This window comes from Aulonocara stuartgranti (assembly GCF_965226115.1).
Source record: "Aulonocara stuartgranti genome assembly, chromosome: 6".
NCBI classification, from domain to species: domain Eukaryota; kingdom Metazoa; phylum Chordata; class Actinopteri; order Cichliformes; family Cichlidae; genus Aulonocara; species Aulonocara stuartgranti.
The window spans coordinates 2,114,052-2,137,726 of NC_138944.1; the positions used below are offsets into that span (position 1 = coordinate 2,114,052).

General features: G+C 40.9%; 1 protein-coding gene across 2 annotated transcripts in view; it reads right to left on the bottom strand.

Annotated features, from left to right (window-relative positions):
• neurl1aa (neuralized E3 ubiquitin protein ligase 1Aa) overlaps positions 1 to 23,675 on the bottom strand; it is a 148,923-nt gene extending 125,248 nt beyond the window's left edge. Inside the window, exon 1 of one of the 2 annotated variants that reach the window (XM_082537953.1) lies at positions 23,142 to 23,675. The gene's annotated coding sequence lies outside the window, so the exon portion shown is untranslated. The remainder of the gene's footprint in view (positions 1 to 23,141) is intronic. The other variant, XM_082537958.1, reaches the window with a different exon arrangement.

Below are 23,675 nucleotides of genomic sequence, written 5' to 3' on the forward strand. Positions count from 1 at the left end.
CAGCACCATCAAACCCACCACACACTGGGCTTTCTGAATTAAGTGTGCAGCGCGATGTGTGACGACCGGTTGGTGGCCCTGTAGAAGATTGGGTTTTATTATTCCATTCATAAGCAGACATTTACACGACAGCCTAAATAATGATGTCAGGTTCATTAAACATGACAAGCAGGCAGTGATTCAAGTCACTTAAGTGTGTTTCTGACAGAGTCAAAGAGGATTACATCAACAGAGATTACAGGAAACCTTTATGGTAAATGGTAAATGGCCTGTATTTATATAGCGCTTTACTAGTCCCTAAGGACCCCAAAGCGCTTTACATATCCAGTCATCCACCCATTCACGCACACATTCACACACTGGTGATGGCAGCTACATTGTAGCCACAGCCACCCTGGGGCGCACTGACAGAGGCGAGGCTGCCGGACACTGGCGCCACCGGGCCCTATCACCACCAGTAGGCAACGGGGGAAGTGTCTTGCCCAAGGACACAACGACCGAGACTGTCCAAGCCAGGGCTCGAACCGGCAACCTTCCGATTACAAGGCGAACTCCCAACTCTTCTCACGATCGCCCAACACTTTATGAGTGTTCTTACAATGACGTTATTTAGAAACAACAGTGCAATCAGCAGAGTAGGACTATTACTGCACTAACTTTAGGGGTAATTAAAACAACAACAACAACAACAACAACAAAAGAATTTGTACCTTGGGGATTATAAGAATCAGCATGTTTTAGTCATGTGGCTGATAGAAATAAAATGTAACTCAATTATCAGGAACCGAGAGAAAGTCTGATGTAATATTCACACAATAGACCTTTGACAGAGCAGACATTTTGACATTAATAACGGCTGCATGACAATTAGTGTTCTAATGCCAGCAGCATGTCACTGTGAATACGAGCTCTTTGCACACCTTAATAGCACACCTGAATGAAATGAAGCCATCAGCGCCTCATGAGAAAAGATTTCTTGCTTCTATACAAGCAGACAAGCTTCTTGTCAAGTTTTTTTTGACAAGGCTACGTAAGTATTTTGCCAAGTATTTATAATTGAGAAATTCTCAGTAGCAGCATTATCTATTACAATGCACTTTTTGGTAAGTCCCCGAGGCTCAGCCTTGGAGAATCGATTTAATTTTGTCTTTTCAAGAGCTGAGAATCGTTTGGTTTAAAGCGATCACCTGGCTCAAATACTGTTACACACTGAACTTGTTTCTATTATTTAAGTTGAACATGTTGGTGCGCGTCATTGATTTGATATGATTTCAGATTTTTAGCGAATGAAGTGTATATTTTAGATGTGCTGTTGCTTGATTTGATTCTATGTTCTTAGCATAGCTCTGTCTAAACGTGTTATGTGTTGAGGAACAGGATCAGTATTTGTCCAATGTGCTGAAAAACGATTATCACAGAAATGTTCTAACAGTTAACAAACACACACTGTTATTTTTTATCATCAGTTACAGGGACGTGCAGAAAAATTTAAAATAGATTTTTGTTCAGCAAATGTACATGAAGAAAAATAAATCTATCATTCCACTTCTACTTTGACTTCAATCAAAGTCACAATTATGGACAAACACAGTCTCACTGAACTAATAGACAAAGTTTTATTAATTAACCTCCTTTAGCAGCAGTGACCTCAGATCTGTATGTAGCAGCACTTTCAATAGTTGGGATAGTTGGGATAAGGCGACTGCTACAGCAAAGTGGATAAAAAATGAAACACAGAGAAATTCATCAAATCAGAAAAGTTGGTTTTAAGGTCAGCACAACCTGTGAAATGGAACTTCATTAATCACTTACATGTATAATAATCCCTGAATAAGTGCTTATATATCCAATAATCATTGAATAATCCAATAAAAAAATCAAAAGCATTACAAAAAGAAAAACAAATTGAGCCCAAATCATGTAAATAATAAACAAAATACACCCTCGGGTTTTGAAGTACAATAAATTCTTATTACAATAATTTTACTTCATAAAACTTTTTTAATAGCACAATATTTCAAACTCACTGTTGGGTTTCTATGTACTCAGCCTTTGTTGCTCCACGGACGGTTTAATGCCAGACAATATTTTCATGGACCGGCCTTTAAGGTGTGGCGGATAAACACAACAAAATAAAATTATACGACTGTGGTATTTTGTAAATATAATAATAAAGGTGAATTCACTGTGTGATTGTAATTGTAATTAGCAGCGTCCTCCTGAAATGCGCCAACAACACTGAGAGTAACATCCTCCTCTCTGCCCCTTAATGCTCTCTGGTCGCTATGGTAACGTAAATATTTCTTCCAAAATAAGACACACAACTACAACATGGGAAAAGACCCAGTTAACGATAAAAACCCTGAAAACCATAAGCTTCACACCCGAGCCTCGACTGTCGCGGCCTGATACCAAACGACTCACAGACCGGTACGGGTCCGTGGCCCGGGGGTTGGGGACCGCTGCTGTAACTGAGATCAGGAGGGATTCTTGCCGTTTCAGCTCATCGTATTTCCCAGATGTGCTGATCGGCCACTCTTCAGGTCATTATTGTCTTCTTTGACAATCATCCTGTTACAGATTTCCTTGCTTATATCTAAACCGAGCTTCACCTGTTAGATAACTCATTTACAACATCTTGTTACAATTTTAATCAATTTTAATGTAATTTTAGTCTAACCATCATAAATAAATGCGCAAGAATCTTTCATGTTTTCAAGAAATAAACGAAGCTCTATATTTAGACAATAACTTCAGCAAAAAAAATAAACGTGAGTCTGTGTTTTATTTGAATCTTTGTCCCTATGTGCACATGTGTGCATCTGTTCCACCTAAATCAGTGTTGAACACGCTGTATGATGACTCATCAGATGGATTTTGTTTGGTCCAAGTTAAAAACAGCAGCTAAAGTTGATCATATTGAAGCGGTTTACATCGCTCCAGCCTCCTTCAGTATTTCTTTTGTTGGCCTTCAGCATTATTTATATTTGTTTGCATGAGCCAAAACATCTGGAATCTTTAATAAGTATTGTGCTCGAACACTTTCTGCTGCCAATATTTCTTTCATATTCAGCCACGTCAAATTTGATCCAACTTACAGTTAACAAGGTAACAATGGTCGCTGTAAAACTTACAAGATCCAGATTTTTCCCCTTTTCAATCTAAACACACTCGCAAAGATTTACATGATGTGTTTGAGTTCATGCAAATGAGATGTGAGACATCAAAGAAGATAAAGTCTGAGATGAAATGAGGTGGAAGACATGCCAGAAAGTATGTCTTGCACACAGTAGTGCAGCTGCAGGGGTTCATTTGGAGTCAGTGACAAACTTATATCACAGTATTAGATGTTAAATTGTAGAATTGAAAAAAAACACACACCCACAATAGTATTTATTTACATGTCTCAGATTATATAATGCTTTTCCACTCCTGATTCATTTGGAACCAAACTATCACACCAAATCACATCTGGGGTCCTAATTAAGCTGTATGCAAATATCAGAGCTGGAAAACATGTCCGAGACTTTATGAAATTATTTTCATAAACATTAGACTGGTTTACTGAATTATGACCCGAGAGTATGTGTGTGTGTGTGTGTGCCTCCTGGCCTCCACCACCCATCAAACAGCCTAAAACATTACCTTTGTAAAGTAGTCACCCTTTCACTGTATACATTGTCCACTGCAGCCTTGTAGTTGTGAGAAACCTTTTCTGTTGAACTCGCTTTTCTTCTGTTTTTTAAACGTTAGGTAAGCAAATTGTTTTTGATAGGGAAGCTTAGGGACCTTTAGATGTTTGTTTGTTATGGTGTCATTGCTCACTGCCAAAGTCAATAAATGGCTGCATAGCATTTAGTTTTGGCTCTTTCTTGGGTGGTGTACGAGTGGGGAGAACGTAGCACTGCTAGATCAGAGCTGGAAAATCAGAGCTGGTTTACCATGTTGACAGAGACCGAAATATGTTTGGCCCAAACCAAACGTAAAGAAAGTTCAAACCACAACGAGATGATCGCAGCACATTTACGTGTAATTTATGGTCCTGCTAATGGGTGCGTGTGGATCTGGGACTCCGTTCAGACGGTGTGAACGTTGGTCCAATGCTGATTCACCAGGAAGAGGAGGATGATCAGAGATCAAAGCCTTCAAATGTCCAGAAAACTCAGAATAAAAACATTCCCATCACATCATCTTACAGCTGTGTTCTCTTGGTATTATCAACCTGGCATTTTGTCTCATGTGTATTTCTTGAACCTTTTACACACAAGCCGAGCTAATCAGGCTTTAAACTGACACGCTCACTTTAATATCTGCTTTTTTCTCTCCATTTCTCATTCTCACTTAAATGATTTCACATTTACTTGCCTGTCTTTGCTCAGAACACCTTCCCATGAAGCCACTTAGGCCGTTCTCAGCAGTGCTTCACTTTAATGCACAACTGTAATGAAATTTGGCTCCATCAAGATATTGTCTGCTGACTTAATGCTTCAATACATCTGGTCACTCAATGGTTTTTTAGTAGTGTAAAATACAAGATCAAAAGGGTAAAAACCATTTGCCTGATTAGGGTCTGAGAGCAGCGGTGAAAAAGCAGTAGCTGTTGTGCGGGAGCCTTCTCTTCGATATATTCTCCAGGCTTGTTAACATGACGGAAATGTTGACCATTAGGGACATGTTTGTGTCATCTTGCTATTTTAAAGGTCTGCGGAGCTTTTAAAAAAATCAGTTACCCAACCACAAATATGTGTCTTAGAATTATAAGTGCAACATCAGATGCAGAGCAAGATATGACACATCACACGGTTTCATCTTTGTTCATCTTATTTTCTGTGTGTGAAACATTGAGTGCACCTTAGGAATTAATGGGAATTAAATGAGTTAAAGGCAGGTGCTGCTAACCAACTCGATTAAGTGATCACCAGTGTGAGCACCTCTACAAAAGCAGAAGTTTGGTTAGTTTGCTGGTCTGGAGTATTCATGAGCGCATGGAGCAGGAAAGAAATCAGAGAGGAACTCGGAGGGGAGGACTCCAGATAGTCCATCGTTCTACAGTCAGAAAGATTATTCACAATAATCACATTGAAAAACATTAAAGACAGTTGGCAGTATTTACAGGCGTGGACATCCCACTAAATCCACCTCAAGGTCTCACTGTGCACTGCTCAGAAACTGTTAAAAAACCCCAACAGAAAAACAAGAGCTCTGTCTCAGACTCTGGCCTCAGTCAGCCTGTGAAGTTATGTTCACAACAGTGAACTTAGAAAAAGATTGAACAAGTGTGGAGAAAGCCTCTAAAAATAACAGCATGGCTTAAATTTGCAATGTTGCGAGACTCCTGGAACAATGTCCTTTGATGAAACCAAAGAGGAGACGTGTGGCTGTAAAACACAGCGACGCGTTTGGAGAAAATGGTTGCAGCACAGCGACTGCACCGTTTCTGACGGGTGGTGATTTGGGCTTGCTTTGCAGCTACAGGACTTGAGAACCTTGCAGTCATTGAGTCAACCATGAACTCTTCTTAATGTCAACAAGATGTTTTAGTCCAAGTGACCTCAAAAGATTTAGAAAACTGAAAGAGCATGAAAAGCTGAGATAAACATGATCTGTGAGAGAACTCTCGCATGACATATAATCATCTTATTGTTTATGGAGGAAAGTATTGATTAGTGAGACTTGGAAATCAATAAAAGGTGTGCTGCTGAGTTATGTTTGCATTCACTGTGACTGCTGCAGAAATGCAGCAGCAGTACTCTGAGACCTGTTTGTGTCCTTCTGAGAAATACACAGTCCAGGTGCAAGACACGATACAATCACAACCACGACTGCCATAGGATGGATATGATATAATAATAATGGATTGGATCTATATAGCGCTTTTCAAGGCACCCAAAGCGCTTTACAATGCCACTATTCATTCACTCTCACATTCACACACTGGTGGAGGCAGCTACAGTTGTAGCCACAGCTGCCCTGGGGCAGACTGACAGAAGCGAGGCTGCCATATCGCGCCAACACCAGTAGGCGGTAGGGTAAAGCGTCTTGCCCAAGGACACAACGACCAGGACAGAGAGCCCGGGGATCAAACCAGCGACCTTCCGGTTACAGATGCGCTTCCCAACCTCCTGCGCCACGGTCGCCCCGTGAGATATCCAGCTCTTTTGGCTATTTTTGGTCTCCACTGGCTGCTTAGGGAAATGTTTTAGTCGTAGAGGATGGATGGAAGGATGGGTGGATGGGTGGGTGGATGAGTGACTTTGTTTAATAGTGACCTGCTTGGTTTGTCTTTCTGCTGTTTGCAGTATGTTTTTATCTTTTTCCTTTTACTGAAAGCTGCCATAATCCAGTGAAAGTAAAGCTGCTAAAAACAATGAACATGAAATTGACCAAATATTAATTAATTGTTAGTATAACTAAAGCTGATTAATCAAGGTTAGGATATAAAGACAGATAATATTAAATATGAAATAATAATTAAATAATCACATATATAAATGATAATCGTTAGCCATAATTTCACTTGATTTCTATAAAGCACATTAGAATTCCTCTAAAAGGCTTTTACCTCCTGACAGATAACCCTGAATCATTTTTCACATTTCTCACCTTGCTCTCAACTTAAAGACATTTTTTCGTTTCTTAGCTGAGATTGGTGAGACGAGGTTGGTTGACTTGGTTTGACATGGAGGGAAGGAAAGAAGCAGGAAAGAGAATAAAAGAAATGGCTTATCACAAGAGCTGATCGCAAAGGAAGAGTTTTGTGCTCCACTGACTCGCTATTTCCCCTCTTTTCCTGTATTGTTCTACAAGAGCAAACACACCGTTATCTCCTGTCATCAGCTTTACGTTTGGCTGGGAGTGAGGTGGCACTTTACGAAACATGTGTTGGAGAGTTAAAAGAAGTGCACGTGTTACTATTTGAATTGCACAAGCGTCTGCATGTTTTATAAAAGGCCCTCTACAAAAAGACCACCGTCTTCCTGACTTACCATTAAAGACGGATGATCTGTCTTCTCAGATCCTCTCTACCAATTTGTCAGGTGTCAGCTCCTGCTCTTGTCAGCCTCTCACATTTACTCTCAATTTAACAATTACCCTTCTACCAGTCCTGTGACAGGATGTCAATAGGTCTTTCTGAAGACGCTAACAAATTCTGTCTCATTCTTCCACACCCAGCGGAAATGGGGGAAAAAATCCTGTCATATTCCCTTCCTACCCTCTTTACTCTCTTTAACCAGCGCTGCTGAATTTCCAGCACGCTCTGACTTTTCATCCTGTCAAAAAGCATCACCATTAGCAGGTTTTCCTTGTGAAAACTGGTCGTTTCCTCACCACTGTGCCGAGTTCATTTTCCCACAGGTTTCACGTGTGTGGTCTCCAAAGCTTCCCAGCACCCGTGTACCACCCTGTCACTTTGGAGTATATTTACTGTGCTCTGATAAACCAGACTGTAAACTTTGACATTTTGCTGCCCTAAAAAGGATTTGTGCTATTTCATTCTTTTCACACCGTCTCTCATTCATGTCAGCCTCTAATGTATGCAGCTAGAATAGATCTTACATGCTTGACTTTATGCCCTCTGTCATCTGTCTTCCTTTTTGTAGTCAGACAGTCTTGTTATTTTGATTTTCTCTGTTCGCTTGGTAACCTGTATGAAAGAGGCTGAAAGGACTCTGCTTTTCTCTGAGTTTGTTATGAATAAATCCAAAAAACTCATCAAACCCTCTGAAATGCTTTTTATATTTACTGATTTTAAATTATGATACATATTCGTGTGATATTAGGTGCATAGACACAATTAAATTCCTCACCGTCTTGCTTAATTTAACAACAGAATAATGATGTTTTTGTTGGTTGTTGCAGCGTGTGCTCCTTTACTATTCCTTAAAGCCATGTGTTCAGTTACACATAATTAGACGTCTCTATCTCTCAGTGGCCACCTGCTATTCTTTTTAGTGTGCACGCTGTGTTGTCAACCAACACACAGTGAATGCACTATAGATGCTCGGCTCCAAAGATGTTTTGGTTAGTCCAGCTCAATGAAGGATTCAACTCTAGCTCTTTGAAGTGTGAGGCTGCTCTTTGCCAAACCTTTCCGCTGGAGATATGAGAGGAAAAGGCTTTTCCTTTCCTGCTCTCTGCTTTCATTATCTACAGAAGATCACGGTGTTCTTTGGCTAAAGTGTAGAAGCTGCATATGTTTCAGTTGTTATGAGGTGCTAATCATAAAGCCCTCCACCAGTCACGAGGCCATAAGCTGTGTTTCGTTTCCCTCTTCATCCCCATTAAATTTCCCCAGCATCATAAGAAAATGATAAGTCAGGACTACATGGCTACAGCCAAGCTAATTCCATTATGTCAACATTATACAGTTGATTAAGTGACTATCAGAGGTGGTGGTTGGTTCCCAATTCGTCTTTTTCTTCTGTATCTTTGTACTTTCCCTCTGGGTCAGCATAGTTGTTGCTCCAATGAAGCTGGTTTGTTGTAGCATCGCAATCAATGCAGGGATTGTGCTGGGCTGTTTTTCCACAGACAGAGCTAAGGCCAAACATTCAATTTATCATTTGATCTACATTCAAACAGTCACTTCTGGACATGGAGAAAAAAAGAAGTTGTGACTACAAGTTGCTGGAGAATCCTCCATCTGCTGGCTGAGCTCAGCCCTACAGATGGAGCTCTGGAGGGAGCTGGAAGTAGAGTCACTGCTGCTTTCTCTTGAAGGGGCAGGGCAGTATTTGATATCCTTGGATGAGAATGTACTCTACAAAAGTTTCAGGCAAGTCTAATCTTTTTTTTTTTTTTTGCTAAGACGAAAACAATCCCTGGTATTTGTCTGGCAGGATGGAGAATATGCCGCAGTTTTAGATTTAGTCTTTCTCAGCGTCTTCTCTCTTTATGTGATTTCATACTGAGTCCATGATGTTGAGATCAGGGCTGTAGGGGCACAGACCATCTGTTCTTCTTGTTCTTCCTGTGGCATTTGCCAGTTCGTTGTGACTTTGGATGTATGTTATTCTGCAGAATAAATTTGGATTGCCTCACATGCTTTTTAAACTAACTTCACTGGGCTCCATACAAAAAGCAAACAAACAAAACAAAATGTTGGACTCATACAAACATCACTGCTTTTAAAAATACCAAGTCATGCCATAAATGCATGCAGTGTTCTGGTTTACGTTCAAGTGTAGGACGTCTTAATTGAACTGATAGAAAATCTTCAATATTCAATTTAATTTTATTTACACAGCTCCAAATCACAACAACAGTCACCTCGAGGTGCTTTATATTATAAGGTAGACCCTACAATAATACATACAGAGAAAACCCCCCCACTGGCGACAGTGGGAAGGAAAAACTCCCTTTTAACAGGAAGAAACCTCCAGCACAACCAGGCTCAGGGAGGGGCGGGGCCATCTGCTGTGATTGGTGAGAGAAGGAAGACAGGATAAAGACACGCTGTGGAGGAGAGACAGAGATTAATAACAAGTAATAATTAAATGCAGAGAGGTGTATAAACACACTCAGTGCATCATGGGAATTCTTTTCAATATTGTTGTTTTATAGTAGGAGTTGGTTGATTTTCATAAACAGCTGTTGCCTCTAATTCTCCAGTCAGGTGCCAATAAACAGATACAGAAGAAAACCATGTAAAGAGATAAGGAAAGAAAATGTGTTTGACTTTGAGTCGCTGCACATCCCACTAACCACCCATTGTAAGCGGGTCAGAGTACAAGGGAGAACCCACTCTGGGAGCAAAGCCAGCCTCCGGGACACCTGATCTGGGCACTAACAAAGATCTTTAGCTCTTTCAACTACATCAGTACGGCATTGTCTCCCCACCAGGCTGCCCTCACTGCCCCCTTAAGATGAATGAAGAGACAGGGGTTGGGGCTTATTAGACTGAGGAAAATTACCTCACTTTTCTCTCCTGCTCTTTGATCCCACATCATCAATCTCATATTTTTCAGTCTTACTTCACTTCTTTCAGATTTGTTCTTTATAGTCTAACTTATGTTACAGGAATTTATTTATGAATCAAACAAACCAGCAAAATCAAAATCACAATTGTGCATATTGACTCTTTGTACCAACTACCACATCTGTCAACATCTGTGCCTTTTGCGAGGTCTCGTCAATACATAGATTTTTTTATTATTATTTACAAACAGATCATTTGGTCTGGTGATTCTAACCTTACTCCATTATGCATTCCTAACCTTGAGGTAACCTCTGTTCTATGTTTGGCACTTTTACAAAACTGTAGTGTAAATTCAGGATTTGTGTGTGAACAGCTATACTATTCTTTCCCTCTGTGTCCCGATACCAAGGCAACTGGAGCTAATGAAGCAGAAGCAGGAGGAAACAAGGCAGCGCATTGACAGCCAGAAGGCAGGAGAGCAAAGCTGCACACAATCATAGCTGATGCTGAGCCGATCCGACAGAAGAAACAACTCGACCAGGTAGAGAAACAAACCGAGAGAGGTACAGAGACAGTACGGCTTGGAGAGAAAGAGATGTGAAGAAGGAGAAGACAGCTGCTGGGGGTGAGGTGGGGTTGGTGCTTTGGAGAGCTAACTGGCTACACTGGCTGCTACAAGGATGAAAGACACCAAAAGTCTGGGTCTGCTCCAAGCTCATTAAACCCAGAGCCAGCCTCTCCCACTGAAGCCTAAAGGCCTCTGCGACCTTACTAACCCAGCATCAAGTGAAATGCAGCTGTCTGAATGCAGCTTTCAATTTCCCCTGTTGTGAGACACTGGAAGGAGCATTTGCCTCGCTGAATGCTGAGTTCAACAGGTGACCAAACAGACCCTGAACAAACAGGTGCAATAGGTTTAGCTTAGTGATTAAAAAATTGTTGATTTTGATGTTTAATTTCACTAATAGACTTTCTTCAGGGGACGTCTACGTTTGCAGCTGTGTGCCAACAGTCCGGACAGCACTCGTCTCTGCAGCAGCGAGACTGACTGGGGATTTCCTCTTTGAAGCTGGCAACGGACGAAAATATTTCCATCAACTGATCGCCAGCTGTCATGGTGCTTTAAAAAAATAGAGACAAAAATAATTGTGTTGATGAGGCTATTCGTTTCCCCCCTTTTCTACAGGGGGTGGATCACTGTTTAACAGAGTAATGACTCCTGACTTGAAACACTGACAGCAGATGATGGGGGTTTGGTGGCTGACATCAAGCTTGGACATTGTTTTCCTGGAGAGATGCTAAGCTGTACTGTCAGGAAATCTCTTTAAGCCTTTGAACGTGATTGATGCAATAAGCAATAATCAGGTTGAAATGGCTGCACTCTTTCTCAGAGTCCTGCAAAACGGGAAACAAAGACATCAAACATTTTCCAGTGATTTCTCTCCAGTGTGGAGGGTAATGGGCTGCATAGGTGGTTTCTGAAATTTCTTTAAACTACTTGCTACAATCAGCTGATTTCTGTTTGTGTGTGTTAAAACACCAGAGTTCTAGTACTTGAGGTGAGGAGAAATAACCACAATTTTTATTTTTAATTGCACCAAGGTGCAAGACCATGACAGTAAACAACTATCCATTGCTGCTAAAGCACAGTCCTGGCCTCACCATAGCTGTATTCAGCTTCTGTTTATTTGTGCCGTTTTTCTTCAGTAACTGGAGTGCTCTGCTGGGTTGAGATCAGGTGACTGACTGGCCATTGAAGAATACCCCTTTGCTTTGCCTCGAGAAACTCTTGGGTTACTTTTGCAGGATGCTTTGGGTCATTTTTCATTATGACGGCAAAATGCTGTTCAATTACTTTTACAGCATTCGGCTGAATCTGAGAATCAGAGAATATAGCTCTGCACAATTCATGTTGCCACTTCTGCCAGCATCATCGGTAAACACAAGTGATCCTGTTCAACTGGCAGCTGTACGTGACCATGTTAGACGGATAATGTGATGTGCTTTGGCTCATGAGCTGTTTCTCTTATTCAGTCTACTTTTCTCTTCCCATCGTTCTGGCACGAGTTCATCTTTGTTTCATCTTTCCAAAGATTTTCTTTTCAGATTTGTGCATTTTTAAATGTTCTGTGAAAGTCTAATCAATCTTTCCTATTCCTGAGTGTAACCAGCGGTTTGCACCCTCCACAGTTCCACTGATGAAGATGTGTCTTCATCGTAGAGAGTAATACACCTGCGTCATGTAGTCTTCTTTACTTGGCTCAATAATGTGAACAAGCTTTTCTCCACCAGTGAAAGAATTTACATATAATTGAGATATATTTGATATTTATAAATTATATTATATGTAAATTATATATTGGATTTAGATACTGTCTGTGGTTTTGAAATCATTTTAGCTGGTTGTTTGGTCTCTTATGTTGAATTTTCAGCTCCATGTATATTAGTATAATTTGTTCATTCGTGATGTGTTTTTCATGTTTTCTATTTGTTGGTTGAATTGTTCAAGCACAGGTGGAAGCAGCTAGAAAAAGGAAAAAGAAGAAAAAAGCTAAATCTTGCACAGTGCATCTTTTCATTATTTGAATGTTTTTGTACTTGATTCCTGACAAAAAGAAGAGAAAAGAAAGAAGAAGTCTTCTGTCGTCTTTCAGGCCCTTTGGTTGGTGAGCTGGTCACTGCAATTGTTCTTTGGCTAAATCAACAAGCTGCTACATTTTAACACTTTTCCTCTTTGGACCTCATATTGATTCCATTCCACTGAAAAGCTATCAAATGCAAGTCCTACAAACAAACTCCACCTTTTATCAGTTGAATTTGTCACAGAAGAACCAGGGAGCAGGCATCAGCCAGGCCATGAAACTGCTTCTCAACGATTTGTCCAATTACTTTTAAACTTTGAATATGGAAAACTAAAAAGTGCAAAAATGGCTGTGATTCCAGTTCATACATTACTTGTTAAGCCCATCAAATCAAAGCTGAAATCGACACTTCAATCATGAATCACTTCAAAACACTGATTAAAATCCACAGTAGTCATGCAGAGAGAGGCAAAATTACCAAAATTGTATCACTTTTCAAACACCTATGAACACGACAGTATCTGTACTGTTGATGGTAGGAGGTTCTCTAGCATATCGAGACTATCTCTCCACACGGTTACATATTCCATATGTACGGGGTACCACCCCCTTGGTCGTGGCGTGTGGATATTTCTTTAAGACACTCCGGCACGCCCGGCTACGCCCCACAGCTTACGTATAAAACAGCTGTGCAGATGTGACACCGGTGATCGTTTGATCGGAACGCGTCTCCGAGTGGCCTCACGGTGGAGAGATAGTCTCTCACTAAGAGAACCAAGGTTACAACGTAACCGTACGTTCTCTCGCATTGAGCCAGGCAGCTTTGATCTGATATAGGGGAGCAGTGTTAACCACGTTCTGTTGTAAAAATATAAAACATGTGATTGAATAGTTATTAAGTATTAATGGAAAATAAGTTCACAACTTCTAAGATAATTAATTTTCTACACAACAGGAACGAGACTTGCACAGTCTGGTATCTGGATGTATCGTATCCACTGTCACCACTCATACTTTTTTATACTGGGGGTTGTTGTGTTTACAGAAGAGCGACACCGCTGGGACAAATATGATCAAAATCATGTTGGGTCAAAGGCAGCTGACGGGTGTTCTGTGGGACGGAGCTGACTGAGGGCTTTTTGTGTCTTTTGTTTCACGTGATGCATTATGGGAGAACTGCCAGTGATCCTTAATCTGAATCCCTGCTGTGTGGATGGCATGTTTTCATTTCAGTGGAGTGGGATACAGTCGAGATAAGGACCTACATTGCTGTGTCTATGAGTTCTGGGTCTATGTTTATTCATCAGTACTGTTTTCAAAGTAAAATGTATGGAAATTGTTTCCTCAGTATATTTCTGTCACATTCAGATGAGGTGAGATGAGACATTTCCAATAATTTAACTTCAGTTAAATGAACAAGCATAACTTTTTCAGTGAACACATATATGAACAAATAACAAAATAAATGACAGCAAATGAAATATATACTCCCCTAAAATTGATAGAGATATAGTATCGGAGCTGTCTCTCTTCTCTGTTCAGGTTTTCTGCTCCTATAATTAGTTCACAGCTTGTGAAAATTGTAAAGCGTTTGAAAATTATAAAGAAATATAAGATGATCAAAATGAAACACTTTTAAATCAAATCAGGAAGCTATGCAACTTTTGCAAGTTCACTTTTACATCTAAATTTTTTACCACAAATTCATCAAGACACGACCATTAATCTGAGCTCCACTTCTCATACAAATGACACAGACAAATTAGGATAATGGGGGTGGCAGAGCAGTAAAAATGATTTAAAGGAAGACAGATGCTGAGAGGCAGAGAGAGACAGACTTAAGAGGTGAAATACAAAAAAGATTAGTAATGGGAGAAAGCACAGAAAGAACAAAGGAGTGTGAACTGTCACTAAGGTGACACGACAGAAACACAGAGAGTCCCTTCTTTTGAAAATCCAGCTCAAACCCGTCGTGGTTTCATTTAAATCAAAACCCTTTATGGTCCCTCCTACTTTGGCTTATTATGTTTCAGGAGGCTTTTGCTATATAACCTTTCAGACTGCAGTCAGTCCCCAGTCACTTCGATAAATAATCAATGAGCCTGAATTATGCACTAATAAAAAGGCTTCTCATTTTGGATTATTTTATTATTAAAGTTCAGATATTTCAAAGTTTTACTGGGTGCTCAAGGGAGATGTTATGTTCACGCTTGGTACATCCAGATTCAGAATTTAAAAAATGGTTTATGGATTTAATTTACTGTAAATCTTGGGCACCGTGTGATTGGCTGTAGTAGGGCAGTTTGGAGGCCTGACTTCTTCCTGTTGTTTATGCTGCAGTTTGTTTCTGATCCGGTCGCTTTCACACAGTTTTTGGGTGATATGGTAAGGTTGTTGCCCTTCCTGTTGCTGTAGTCGTCTCTCAGTGTTTCATCCTTTTATGTCTCCCTGAAATCAGTCAGGTGTCCATGTTTGTTACTTCCTGTTTTATTTTGATAGTCCCTCATCTTTTGTGTGTCAGGTTTAGTTTTGCTTCTTCTGTCTCGTTAGTTAGATTCCCAGGTGTGTCCACTCTGCCGTATCTCCCTCATGGATCTACCGCATGGTGAGGTCTCTGTCAGTCTAGTCTCCCTGCAGATTGTTCCTGCACAACTTCCATTTTTTTTTTTTTTTTTTGCCTTTTACTGTTTTGTCCCTGCTGATAAAGCTAAAGTTTTGAATTCCATCTGCCAAATCCTGCATTTCATGACAAATGCTCCGCAGGTGCTGTGTCATAGTGATCTCTGAGGTTTTGTCACATGATGAACCTGATGTACAACACCAACTCTGAAAAAAAGTTGCAATGCTGTATAACATGTAAATAAAATAAAATGCAAAAATGTTTAATTCACAATAGAAAACAAACTCAGTTTAAGCTGAGGAAATGTATGAACTTGAATGGCAGCAATACATTTCAAAGCAGTTGTGTTAGCGCCATGCGTCCCACTGTGTAGCATCCCTCTTTGTTTACAGCAGTCTATAAAAGTCTGGGAACTGAAGGCACCAGCTGCTGGACTATTTGAATTCTATTGTGAATAAAATATGGGTTTATGAGATTTGCACATAAATGTACTCTGTTTTTATTTATATGTTTCACAATGTTTCATAATTTTGTTTTTTTGGATTGGGTTTGTTGTTTTTGTATTAATAAAAATATTGTAAATTAACCATCAGAAAAGCAAAGCAAGTTTCACAGACTAACAAATAATTTTAGTGTGTGATTGGTTAACAGGGGCCAGTAACTAAAGGGTGCTTTTCTTTGATAACTTGATACAACAGCAGACATACTTTTTAATTATGCAGTTACAGGCATCTATTCTATAGAACAGTATGAAAGAGTCAATCTTAATGAGCAGGGTCTTTCAGTTGGAGTGTTTTTGTACTTTTATTCCATCCTAAATATGCATCGGTCTGATCTGCCAGAAGCTTTTTCTCATCAATTAAAAACAGTTTCTTTAAATGTTGTGGCGCATTTGGCCACCATCTGAAGTGGACTTGTTAGAATTTTATAATGACATGAAATGGAAAAAGTTTCAAAGCCCTGCGGACCTTTCTAGATCTCTTTTCTTTGTTCATTCCATCAAGAGAGATCGTGTCATTGTGAAACGTCTTTGTGCATCTATGCAGACGCATATTTGAATCTTCTCACTAAGCTGACCCGCCCAATTTCCACATCTCTCTCAGCTCTCATCAACACTAATGGCTGAGCCAGGAGAACCATACAGAACACACCATATGTTGCTCCCTGTAATCGGCTCATTAGGAGCCAGCCTGCTTACACTCAGCCTGAATGGAAATGTGAAACGTAGACAGCCAGATGCAGCCTGTACGCTTTTGCATGTGCAAACAAACATGTGCAAACATAAACACAGTCACACATGCAGAAACACAAGCTGCACGCGTGTGCACGTAGATACTTGTAAGTACAGTGATGCGAGCACTAAGCATGAATCACGTCTCAGTGTCCATCTGACTCTTTTCTTTTTTAGAAAAAACAAACTAAAAGAAGCACAAACATATCAAAAAAGTTTCATTTTTCAAAAGCTCATTTTTAATTAATTAATTTAGCGTAAATAATACAAATAATAAAAGTTAATCACTGAGGTTAATTAGTATCAACACTTAGTAATAAAACAGCAAACATGTCAGACGCACTGATCACAATGTGGCAAAAAGCTTAGAAATTCAAGAGTTACATTTGTCCTATCACAGTGTTTGTTAATTTACACATTTAAAATATTATCTTTGTAGTACCCTTCAGATAAATATAGGGTTTAAATGATTCTAATGATATTGAATTAGTCAGGGCTCTGTGTGTGCGGGCAGGTGGAGATGTGGATCCAAATGCAGGACTCTGAGATGGAAATGTAACTGAAAACCTCAGCTTTATTGCTGGCACAAAAACAGAAACCAAACCATGAAAACAAACAGAAGCAACCAAAAAACAAGGAGCACAAAGTTCAAGAACCCAGGAAAACAGATTAAAAACCAAACTAGATCAACAGGAGTCCATGAAAAGTTCAGGGGGTCGACCCGGAGGTCAACAACACAAGGGCCAAAACAGTTCAGGGGGCGGCCGTGCGGATAGCAACGGTGGCGGTGACACAGGCAAAACAAATCAGGAGGCCGGCCACGCGGAAGGCGGCAGCGGCAACAGAGCAGGTCCGGAGGCCGACCCCGAAGCCAGCGGCGGCGACGAACTTTCTCAGGAGACCAGCCTCGACGGCCAACTAGAGGCCTGGAAAGCAGCCGGCAGAGGCGAGGTGGAACAGGATCTGATGACAATGTAGCGGCGGTGGGACCAGACAGCGGTGGGACCAGACGCTGCAGGCGACGATGTGGAAGTCGCAGGCGATGATGCTGCGGTCTCAGAATGAACTGGCTGGGAAACCGCACAACACGTGAGTGAAGCAACATTTTTATTCAAAACATAAAATAGGCTAGCATTTTTTGAAAAGGGGATTATATAATTATTTTAATTAAAGCATTCAGTAACGGCAATGAACAGATCGATATCAGCCAGAAGTGTTAAACTACCTGTGATTTTAATTTCTGTCAAGGTAAATTTATTTTTAGTTTAGGAACTTTTAGAAACCAGAAAAAAAAGAGTAAAAATTATAAGATCAGTTTGCAACACACACACACACACACACACACACACACACAGCCAAAATAACTTCTTTCTCCTGTTTCTTTCCGTCTGACCTAATGAAATGTTCAATCGCGAGCAGTTTTCTTCTCCTGTCATGCTTGGTGCCATATTCACAGCATGCCCCTGCCACACAATTTTATGAGAGCCGTCTGCACAAAACAAATCCAGCTTCTGGCTTTCAGTGTAGTGTATTGCATAATCTCTGAGGCAGAAGGCTGCCAGCATTATAGCAACCATGTTAACCTTAACAGAGACTAACTCTTAGATTATCCAACCTGAGATTAGCTAAAATGTCTCTTACACTTACATGTGTAAATTCTTAGAGGAGCTCCCTCTCCATTATGACTGAGCTTTAGTCAAGTCACTCCAGGAGATGAAGCAAAGTGCTTTATAGTTAGAGCACAGCTTAAAATCACAAGTCTCCAAAACAAAAGAAACGCAAGCCAAATAATTACAATGATAATACTCAGGATGTGGAGCAGGTCATCTACTACTAATCGGAAGGTTAGTGGTTCGATCCCTGGCTGCTCCAGTCTGCATGCCAAACATCCTTGTGTAAGATACTAAGCCCATGTTGCTCTCTGATGCATCAGCCGGAGTATGAATGTGATGCGAGTGAATGTTAGATAGAAAGCACTTGGACAGAAAAAGCTGAGAAATGTGCTTGTGTGAATGAGGCATGTTGTATCTAGCCCTGCGAGTGCTCAGGTAGACTAAAGAAAGGCTACATAAGAGTCAGTCCATTTACTGTGAGGAAGAGCAGACAAAGCCTGAGATAGGAGGACAAAAAGAAGTTGTTACCTGCAGGCAAACTATGGAGTTATGAGATCTGTGACATATCGTGAAGTTGATCCACGGAGGGCTTTAAAAACACATGATAAAGTTTGGTATTTCACAGGTCGTCAGCACAGCTCAGTTAAGGCAGGAGCGATGGGCTGTCTTTTCCTTTGTACGCGAGGTGTAGGATCTGCATTTTAAGCCATCTGCAAATCAGAGACAGTGGAGTTGAACAGCCTGAACATGCAGGGAGCCAAAAGCTGATAAAAAGCAGGGAAACTGTTTTCAAGTTGACAAAACCATCGTTAATGTAACAATGCTAAATCCCGCCCTTTAAAGGATTACTGATTTGATAGTTAATGGGGCGATCGTGGCTCAAGAGTTGGGAGTTCGCCTTGTAATCGGAAGGTTGCCGGTTCGAGCCCCGGCTCGTTCAGTCTCGGTCGTTGTGTCCTTGGGCAAGACACTTCACCCACCGCCTACTGGTGTTGGCCAGAAGGGCTGATGGCGCGATATGGCAGCCTGGCTTCTGTCAGTCTGCCCCAGGGCAGCCGTGGCTACAACTGTAGCCTCCACCAGTGTGTGAATGTGTGGATGACTGGGTGTGTAAAGCGCTTTGGGGTCCCTAGGGGGGACTAGTAAAAGCGCTATACAAATACAGGCCATTTACCATCAAGATTTTTAACTACAGTTTAAACATATGTGGATAAAGACCAAGTGTCTTGTTACAATCTTGTTTGGAGCCAAACGAAATAACTTCTGCTTTGTCATCATTTAGTTGAAGGAAGTGACATTGTGACTTTGTTTCACAATGAAGTCTTGTAAGGCTTTTGGTGCATTGAGCACATACTCAGATACAGAGGATCAAATGCGATGTATAACTTGATTACTCTGAGATGATAGAAAGACAGACAATAGCTCGATCCTCTGTCTGTATTTCCCCAGCGTCCTACTAATTATCACCATTTGTTCTCTCCAGAATACAACTGTAAAGTCTCTGCTGCCTTTAACTTTAAATGCAAGAATATACATCCCTGGTTTACCACTTAGTTGGTTAGCATATGGGTGGCTTGACAACATCAATGCATCATTTGAAAGGATGAGCTGGTCTGGTGGAAGCATCTTGCATAAGAAAAAAGCTCAGAGGCGCAGACAAGTGTTTAAAATGCCTGGGCAGTAACACAAGCATCTGAAAAGCAATTGATTGGGCACCCACTGCTGTCTGAATTGCAATTTCATCCATTTACCCCTGTTTCAGCCGAAGGCACAATGATGAAGAGTGGGAACAGTTACAGAGTGGTAAGCTCCCGAACGCATTACCCGGCCTCACCTCTCTCATTTTAAACAGTTCCATTTACATCTGTCTTCAACTCTGAACTTAGAAATTCCATCAGATTTCCTCCATTATTTAAGAAATAATGAATTAAAAACCACCCGAACAGTTTGCTAGGATCTTTAAAGAAGATATATTTAATACTTTTATAGTAACGATCTATCACTGACAGTGCAAAAACAAGGTATCACTTGCATGAATCTGCAAAGATGTATCACCAAAATCTCAGACTCCCCTCTGGCTAGAGATTATTGGCTCGCCGTTTAGGTGTCTGGTCTGTAACTTCACTCTTTTGGTTTACTGCCATTCACTCTAATAGCATTGTTTTTGACTGCTGCAGGCAACAGAAAACTTCCATGAACCCTCATTACTGTACCTGCTCAGCATGAAACAGCAGACAGACACGGTCAGAAACTAGCTGGTGAATGTGGTGAAGCATTGAGCAGCTAAAGAGCCAAACACTTCCCTCGGGAGATGGTAGGAACCAAAAAAAGATCTTCTTCAAAACACATCAGTCACAGCATCCTATTCACTCACAAACTTAAAATAATGAAAGGACGGGAGCAGTGTAGTAATGGACCAAAAAGAACAATGAAGCGTCATGATTCAAAAGTACATGATTTATGTCCCCACTTAATTGTGCCTGCACCATGCTATGAGAAAAATGGTTGCGCTCTATTGTCCCAATTTCTCAGGTGTCTCTTCTGGAAAATGCACCGTTGGTCGGCACTGTGATGGACTGCCGACTTGTCCGGGGTGTAACCTGCCCCTTGTCAGTTGGGATGAGCTCACCTCTGGTTTGCATTAGTGGAAGAAAATGGATAAATACTCAAAATTACTTTTTATCTATATGTTTATGTAGCTGTTAAAAGAATAGAGTAGCCATAGACATATTCACACCACGTCCTGCTCTGCTATTAAATGGTTTAATTTGAATATTCTTCTCACCTGTTTCAAGGCACACGGTGTGCTGTGCAGATTCTAAAGCCCCTCGTGCCTTGCATTGTGGCCTACATTAATGAAACTGACTGACCTTGGTGAGTCCTAATCATTTCTTTTACAGTGAATTCCTTTTAGAGCAAAAATGGTTCTAAAAAAAATCAATAGGAAGCCCAGCATTTGGACTTGCTCACCTACACTCAAAGCTACAGCTCCAAAAAAGATTCCTGACCCTCACACAGACTCAGCAGAATACACAGGTGCTCTGTAAAAAGGAAATGTGCGTGTCGGTAACAGCTTTAAACATCGTTCGCAGCCCCCGCAGATTTGGGATTGGTTGATTTTGAAGATTCACTACTGACAAACTTGATTCTTCAGATCTGAGAACAGGCTTACAAAGAGCTTTTTTCTGAGCGTAAGGGCTCCATGCTGGTTCAGACGCCACTGAGCACACTCACCCATCTCACAAACAGTGATGCACTCTGTCATATATATAGTTATAGTTTAAAATTTGACTCATTCTATTGAACTAGTGAAGCCACTGCAGTAGGCTTGTAGAAACCTCAGATGCAGCACAGAAATGTGTTGTAAGTTTTATAACATCACAGTCTCACCCCGATGTTCTTAACCTGTTCTGCCAGTTTAGTTCAAGTAAACTTACCCACCCACTAATCCATCTCTGAGCCCCTCCTGGATGGCCGAACTCCTCACCTCATCTCTAAGGGAGAGGCCAGCCACCCTTTGGAAAATCAACCTTGTGATGACCCGATGATCTGATGAGGGTGTGTCGCCTTTTGCTTCAGGACAGCTGGGACAGGTTCCAGCCCATCCACTGCATAAACAGTTAAGAAAATGGATGGATGCGGGGATGAAACTCTTCAATTTAGTGGAGTTCTCTTTACAGTGTTTCTCTCCTTTTTACTAACTGGATTATTTCTGAGTATTTTACACCTTTTTGTGTCATGATTCGGCTGTGTGGCAGGCAGGAAACGGACCCAAACGCAAACTCACGGGGACACGGGGGATAAACTCAAAAAGCACAGCTTTATTGCTGGAAAAACAGATAACAAGTTATAAAAAACTAAACGTACCGCTCACCAGAAACCACAGGGAGACTCACACACAGGATGAGGAAGACGTGGACCTAAATGCACAGAGGGTTAACGAGGGAAGTGGGAGCACACAGGGAACACAGCTGACACAGATACTCGTAACGAGACAGGCAGGAGTAACACACAGTGTTGGGAAGGTTACTTTTAACTCATTCACTGCCATTGACGTCTATAGACGTCAATTGAAAAACTTACGTTGACTGCCATTGACGTCTATAGACGTCAATTACGTTTTTCAATGGGAGGGGCTAGAATACAACCTCGGGCAACTTGAAAAACTGAAGCCCACCAGCAGTAAAAGTAGACCTGCAAGGAGGTGCGGGGTTTGCGCACGTAAGGGATTGTGCAGTGAGACAAAAATGTGGTGCAAGTCTTGTTGTGTGCCCTTGCATCCCGGAAAGTGTTATAATGATTACCACACAAAAGTGAATTATTCATTGTGAATAAATGTTTCACTATGTACATTTTATTTTTTGATATATTTGTAAATAAATTGTTTTGATAAAACATAACCTTTCTCAGTGTTATTTCTGTTTTATAGAAGTGAAAAACTATTTTATATGTTAGAGGTGTCACAAAGCAAGAAATATTAGTGTCAAAGGCACTTTTCTGCTTGAAATGTATTTTTCACGAAAAGCTCGTTTTCTCCCTTTTTTTGGTCAAAACAGGCATTTTTGGTGGAACCCACCTCTCTTCTACAGCTGATTACTAAAGAATGGAAAATGGTAGAAACAAGCTTTTTTTTTTTGGATGAAAGAAGAGAGTCTGTTCTTCATTTTGGTAGGTTCAGCGTTTATATGATCATAACACACAGTTTTCTGTGGCTCTTCAACAATGAGTAAAAATGCTCAAAAACCCTGGCAGTGGGGAGTTACCTGATTTGAAAATGGCTGGCAGTGAATGAGTTAAAATGTATTCCATTACAGAATACATGCCCCAAAATGTATTCTGTAACGTATTCCGTTACGTTACTCAATGACAGTAACGTATTCTGAATACTTTGGATTACTTAATATATTATCATGCTTTTTACAACAACGTGAATGTACTATTGCTGTGTGATTTATTACTATTACTGAAGGTCCGCGACTCTGAACTGTAGTAAAGGGACCTCTGACTAATACGGGGTCCCTGTCGGCTCGTAGCCGAAAAATAGCTTTACTTTGTTGTGTGGGTCAACTTTTCTTGCGAGAGACAGAGAGAGGCGTTGAAAGGCTCCAACGGAACTTATTGTTTTCGGAGGAAAACACAAACACGGTGTACAGTCGAGTCTTAATAGCTTACTTACAACTGGGCTCGTCAGGCTCTCTTCTTGGCTGCAGTGGTTATTATTATATTTACATGCTTCCAGCTCCCGTTTTTGCTCGATGACAACTCGTACCTTTCCACTCCCCTTTTTCTCCCTCCTCGCGCTCACAGACACATAACGTGTATGGCAGTCCATTCTCCCTGCAGCACGACTACACTGCCCATGATGCTACATTCTTTAGAGCTATGCTTGTAGCATTCTGCCTGTTAGCTTAGCACAACAACAACAACAACGAAAAGGCGCTCTCTCACCCAGGAAACACACAGTCGCAGAGAGAGAGAGAGAGCGTCGCCCTGTAACCATGGCAACCGTAACGCTGCCGCCTGGAACAACAGAACGTAGCTGTCAAACAAAACCCAAACAGTCCTGACCCGCGACAAAATGAAACAGGGAAGTACCGCCGTGTAATCCATTTATTTCAACAAAGTAACTGTATTCTGAATACCACCTTTTTAAACGGTAACTGTAACGGAATACAGTTACTCATATTTTGTATTTTAAATACGTAACGGC